This window comes from Chlorocebus sabaeus, chromosome 15 (genome assembly GCF_047675955.1).
Source record: "Chlorocebus sabaeus isolate Y175 chromosome 15, mChlSab1.0.hap1, whole genome shotgun sequence".
NCBI classification, from domain to species: domain Eukaryota; kingdom Metazoa; phylum Chordata; class Mammalia; order Primates; family Cercopithecidae; genus Chlorocebus; species Chlorocebus sabaeus.
In genome coordinates this window covers 62,010,642-62,016,603 of record NC_132918.1, presented here as the reverse complement: position 1 = coordinate 62,016,603, position 5,962 = coordinate 62,010,642, and the positions used below count along the sequence as shown (strand labels likewise).

General features: G+C 41.3%; 1 long non-coding RNA gene across 1 annotated transcript; it reads right to left on the bottom strand.

The window, feature by feature from the left end:
- Window positions 1-752: 752 nt before the first annotated feature.
- Window positions 753-5,364, bottom strand: LOC119625663 (uncharacterized). The gene is made up of 3 exons (XR_005241815.2): window positions 5,113-5,364; window positions 2,613-2,764; window positions 753-1,808 (listed from the first exon to the last, which is right to left on the bottom strand). It is a non-coding gene; the product is annotated as an uncharacterized lncRNA (long non-coding RNA).
- Window positions 5,365-5,962: the final 598 nt, after the last annotated feature.

Here is a 5,962-nt window from a genome sequence, read left to right as displayed (position 1 = left end):
AGATTTGGAGGCTGCAGTGAGCCATGATTGTGCCACTGCACTGCGGCCTGGATGACAGAGCCAGACCCTGTCTATAAGAGAGAGAGAGAGAGAGAGAGAGAGAGAGAGCACCAAAATTTCAGCCTCAGTAGCTCACCTCCTTGGGTGGTTTGACTATCATTAAATTCATCAGGGTCCCCAAACAGTTAATTAAGTAGTTAAACAGTCTTCTGTTTTATTGATACCTTTTGTTAAAAACTTTCCTTTTGTCAACATTACTGTTAAACTCCATTCCTTCCCCTGTGTGAGCTCTTGTAATATCAGATTGGTAGGATCTGAATTCATAACAGTTTTGGATAAATCTATCAAATTTAATAAGGAACCTAGGAAAGAACAACTTGAGAGGTGGCCATAGAGAGGATAGGAGCCCTGTACCACACTGATCGTTCACAGGCTGCCTGGCCGCCACTTCGTTCTGTGACTGCCTCCTCTTGAGGGATTTTCCATTATGTGGGGCTTTAGGAGGTGGGAACACAGCCAGGGAAAAGGACTCTACCATTTGCGCCCAACTTTCCCTGAAGACTCCGAATCGAATCCTGTATACATGGGGCAAGCAGTGGCCATGGTACATCTCAGACTGAGAAGAAGCTCGTATCAAGTAGTTACTGTGACATGGCCCTTTTCAGGACCTCCCTGGTTCTGGGACTGCCCCTCTAGCCTAAAATCAAGTTAGTAAGCCCCAGATATCCTCCAATTAGTCTTCTTTTCATTCAGGAGAACCAGAATCGGCTTTTATTGTAAATAGATAGCGTGGCTAATAAGGTGTCCTTTTCCAAACAGTTTTACACCTACAAACAATTTTTTGGTGCTAATCTATAATGTTGCTGAGTAAAGTGGTTAACAAGAAGGAAATCAGAGTGATTTTAGCAACAAGAGCATTCATGCCTGTCTTGATCTGGAATTCCTGAGATTTAAGATGGATCTGGAAAAAATCTGTGTTCTCTTAAAGTGTAGCCATGTTTTCATAATTGATGTGTTATGCCTTTTTCATATACTTTATCTGTGTGCAGCTGTAAAAATTATAAAGAAAAGTTTCTGTCTCCAAAGTATAATTCCTGTACGGAAAGTGGTTTGTTGTTTGTTTGTTTGTTTTGTTTTGTTTTGTTTTTAAGTCACAAGCATGTTTCTGAGAATGTTTTATCTCACTTTACTATAACATCATACAATTCAACCTCATGGGCATTCTTTATTCTGACACTTATAACTCTGAGTAAGAACACCATCCATCTTGGGAGAAAATGCACAAGGAGAATGTTTCTTTAATAAATATGCTTAATGTTCAACTAAAGTGTGTCTGTGGTGGAGAAGAGGCAGAATGGATTTTTCTTGAAATTTGTGGAAGGCTAAGTTATTCAACACAGGCTGTCTACCTTGAATAAACTTTATCAATTAAAAACATTAAGAATTTGGGTCTTTGGATGCTGACATTCTTGACCTTGGATACAAACCCAAAGGAAGTGATTGCAACACCAATGGCTATATTTTGGCTGTAATATTCAGTCTGAAGGAGAGATTAATTATGAATGCAACTCTGCCTTTTTGTGTGTAAAATTATTTAGCTTACCATCTTAATTTTTGATTCAACTCTATCTGTGCTAACCATCTAGTTTAATCAATTCTCTTAAACAATTTTCTTATCTCTGCCACCGTCTTGGTCCAGGCTGCCTCACCTCCTGCTCATAGTAACGTGACAGGTTTTTATCTGATTCTTTTACACTCTTCTCACTCCCACTCATCTTCTCCAATCCATTTTCAATAGCTACAGAGATCTGTTGAAACACAAATCTGGTCACTTTATCCTCTGCCAAAGATTAATGTCTTCCCATTGTTCTTAGGATGAAAACCAAAATCATTAATATGCTAAGGCCAATGTTATTTTATTTTTAACATTTAAAAAAACCCTGAAAGGTCTATCATATAATTGATATCTACCATATCATATAGTCAATTATTTCAAACTAACCAGAGATGGATTTTGAAACTTGTAACTTGCCATAACTTCATCTTTCAATAACTCTATCAGTAAATAATTGGTCAAATTTCATGCTTTTGATGGGGAAAAACTAACATTGCAAAGAAACAGAAACATCTGGTTTGATGGAAAGAAGATGTCAAAACTAAGCAAAAATACGTAAGTTGGCAAAAATTCGAGTCAAGAAACCATGGAGAAAACAGCCAAGCCCATCCATCGGGAAGTGCCTGGTTAGTGCCCATATCCAGCCTGGAATTTACAATCCCAAAAGTTGAAAAATGTGTGGGCAAAATGTAACTTTGACCAATAGTCACTTTTTTGTTGTTGTTTAAAGAAAAGAGTATGTGCTTGTCAGTGGGAATAAAAACAAAATGATATGCTTTTGGAATACAATTGCTCCAGTTGCAATACCTTCCTCAGTGGGCAACTGGCCATGCACTATAAAGAACGCGGTGCCGGAGGGAGATCTTTAATACCACATCTTTAGTATAATAGCCCTATTAACCTTGACTTCAGATGGATTGGCCATGGGGTTCACTTCCTTCAGAGCCCCAGCCTACAGAAAAGGACTTATGTCAAAACTAGGCTTATTTTTTATTACCCTAGAGGAAAGGGAAGTGTCAAATGTATAAAGATCCACTGCTTTCTCTAAGTTGAGGTTCAGAACTGTAAAATGGTGTGGTTGGACTTGCAAGATCTTTGATCCGTGCTAGGATGCATTCCTTGCAGAGGTAATGGCAGTATCTTCATTCTCTGGAGAAAAAATTCAGATACAGCTGAATCAAAAATTAAGATGGTAAGCTAAAATTATTTAGCTAAAATTATTTGAAATTATTACATATTAGGCACTTCCCATAAGCCACACTGTGCTCTGTGTTTTCTCATTACATTTTCACAATGTAGCCAACAATTGTTCCCATTTTACAGATGAAAAGATGCAGTACAAGAGAGAGAAGAGACATCTCTGTCCACTCCATGCTCAGCATCCTTCCGCCTTTTTCTGGTGCCAGCATCCTGGCTTTCTTTGAGGGATGTGCTTTCTTCCCCCGTGTTGGTGAACAGATGCCAGGAAGCCATCACTCATGGTATCCTGCTTTCTCCTGGTCAGTCATACCCTCTTCCCAAAGAACCCAATCTTGATTGAGTAACAGGCAGATAGAAAATGTTTGAAAAGTATTCTTCTCTCCCTCAAAGTATCTTCTACCACAATCTCCCCTCTTCACTTTCTGAGTTCTGGTTCTTCAGTTTATCTTCCTTTCTGACTTAGGTTGCCCAGAGTGGATTTCTGTTGCTTGCAGTTAGATAACTGTAGCTGAAACGAGAGGGTTAGTAGCTTTCCTGCTCACACACATTCCCACTGCTACTTCCCTCACCCTTTCTGCCTCATCTCTCTGCTGCCTGTGGTTGTGATTGCTGAGCACTGGGTACTTGACGCACGTGGGTCCTGACACTCCTTCCCACACTAGGGTAGTGGAGGAGGTGGTCATGCTGTGCTCTCTGGGCACAAGGCTTTGGGTTACTGTTTCTCAGTTCTTAGTCCAGTTCTCAGCTGGACTGCACGCAAGCTGAGCTTCCATCTCAGCGTGGTTTGAAGGTGGCCAAATGCTCTGGTGGCCTCCAAGTATTCATTCCCTGACTTGTTTTTGTTGTCTGAAGCTCCACCATGGAGGTCACTAGCTATGGGACTATTTCTAGGAAGTTCTTGTTGAATGGCATTAAGCTAGGAGTTGGTTAACCCTAGCATGATAGTAGGTGTGTATTTCATGTCTATTGATTATCTAGTCTTACATAATTCTTTTTAATAAATATTTTATTCATCACAATGACTATATATATATATACACACACACACATATTTGAAATATAGTGGTAGAACCCTGTGGGAGACACAGAAGAGATTGGTCCATGGACAATAAGCTTATCGACGGATTTGAAGATCATCTCTGTCTCCCCCAAAGAGCCTCCTGGTCTATGGGTGGGGATCCACTGCATTAATCTGTACAGTATTCATTACCAGATAAGAAGGATTCATTTGACAGACAGTCGAGGCCAGAGAATCACACCCAGACAGTTGCATTGTGCTGGAGCCTCCTCTGCTCAAAGCTCAAAGCAGACCCCCAGAAGACAGCCCCACAGGGACCTGGATATGGATTCTGCAGGTACCTTTCAGAGGGCGTTTCACTTACAGGAGGGCTTTGAAGACTAATTTTGCTGCCTCGTGGTTTGGGTTTGTTTGTGCCAACATTTTTTGAGAATCAGCAGTGGAAATGTAAGAAATGTGGTCCTGATTTTAGGAACCACAGTTTTCTTGCTAAAACTGCCTGGTGCTTGAAAACTGAGGCCCATGGCTAGAGTGTGGCAACCATGCAGGGCATGTTTTGTTTTCCAGCTGAGCCTAGGGTGCAGCTGATCGTAGGAGGGACTTGTGTGGACAGACCTGAGGGTGGCCTGGGGAGCACAGTCTGCAAGGAGAAAAGACACATTTGTTTAATCTTGTTTGGGGACAGGGGCTGGAGGGGAGAAGCTCCAAAATGGAAGAAAGGAAGATATGGAAAAAGAAATAACCAGGGGGTCTGATTCCAGCCCAGCCCAGGGACTAATAATAAAAACTCCCACTTATTGTTCATTTGGTCAGGGCCAGGCACTGTGCATCCTCTTGCTTGGTCCTCCCAACAACTCTGTCGCAGGTACTTTTACTATCCTTTCCATTTTAGAGAAGAAGAAACAGGCTTGGATGGTAATTTTCCCAGAGTCATGAAACCAGATCTGTTGTTCTTTGAAAGCTGACTTAAAGTCCCTCCGGGGCTAACCTTTAGTGGCATGTTTCCGTATCTGTGGGCACACGACAGAGCTCCAGTGAGTGAAACCTGAAGGGGACACTTCTTTTGGCACCTCAACATTATCAGCTTTGGGAGTTGAGTGAATCAACCAACCTCAAGGGTGGGGCATTACTGTCCTTGAGGAACTAAAGTGCACACCAGCTGTGGAAACTTGAGACTCTGTCTCTTCGTCTGTAAAATGGGGTGACAATGCCTCCTGTATCAGAACTGACAGAAAACACAGAGTAACAGTAGCCTAACAGAAGTATATTTCTTTCTCACATAAGCAATCTCTGGAAATTACAGTCCAGAGTTTGTATGGCGGCTCTGTGGTCATCAAGTACCCAGGATTTCTGTAGTTTTGTTCTGCTGTTGTCACCAAATTTCTTCCGTCTCATAGTCCTAAATAGCTGCTCTAGCTCCAACCACTGCTTCTGCTTTCATTCATCCAGAAGGCGGAAGGGGCAAAGAAAGGCACAATCCCCTTTAAGGTCACTCCCTTCCTGGAAGTTGTACACGACCCTTCAGTTGACATCCCACTGGTCAAATTCAGTCACATGCCAAACCCAACCTTCAAGGAAGCTGCAAGAAATCTTTTTTCTGGGAGACCACAAGTTTAGCTAAAAGCCAGGAGTTCCATTCCTAAAAAAGAAGGGAAGAAGGGCTACTGAGGCTGCTGGGAAGCTGGAATGAGTTAAACATACGTAAGTTATCCAGCAGGGGGCTTTCCTGGCACTTTGTGTACACTAGATAAACACTAGTCATAAATCTATCCTTCCTTCATCTACAAGCTTTCTGCCAAAACTTTCCAATTTGGTCATATCTACTTTTACATTTGGACAACAGGCTGATCAGGCACTTATCTTTTGGTGTTTTATTATTTTCTAACATTTTGTAATAGAAAATTTTTAATATACCATTAATTTTTTTAAGCTCCTTGCTGTCTCCAAAGATTTCTTAGTAAGGGAATGGTCTTTATTTCTAAAGTTGCAATCCTTGGCTCTCCCCTTTCCCATAATATAATTAATGCTCATCACAGAGGGCAAATAAAAATGATATCAGTATCATAATAAAGTGTGATAACTGAGAAAGCAAAACACCATACTCATCTTTTCTTGGCCTTGGGATCACT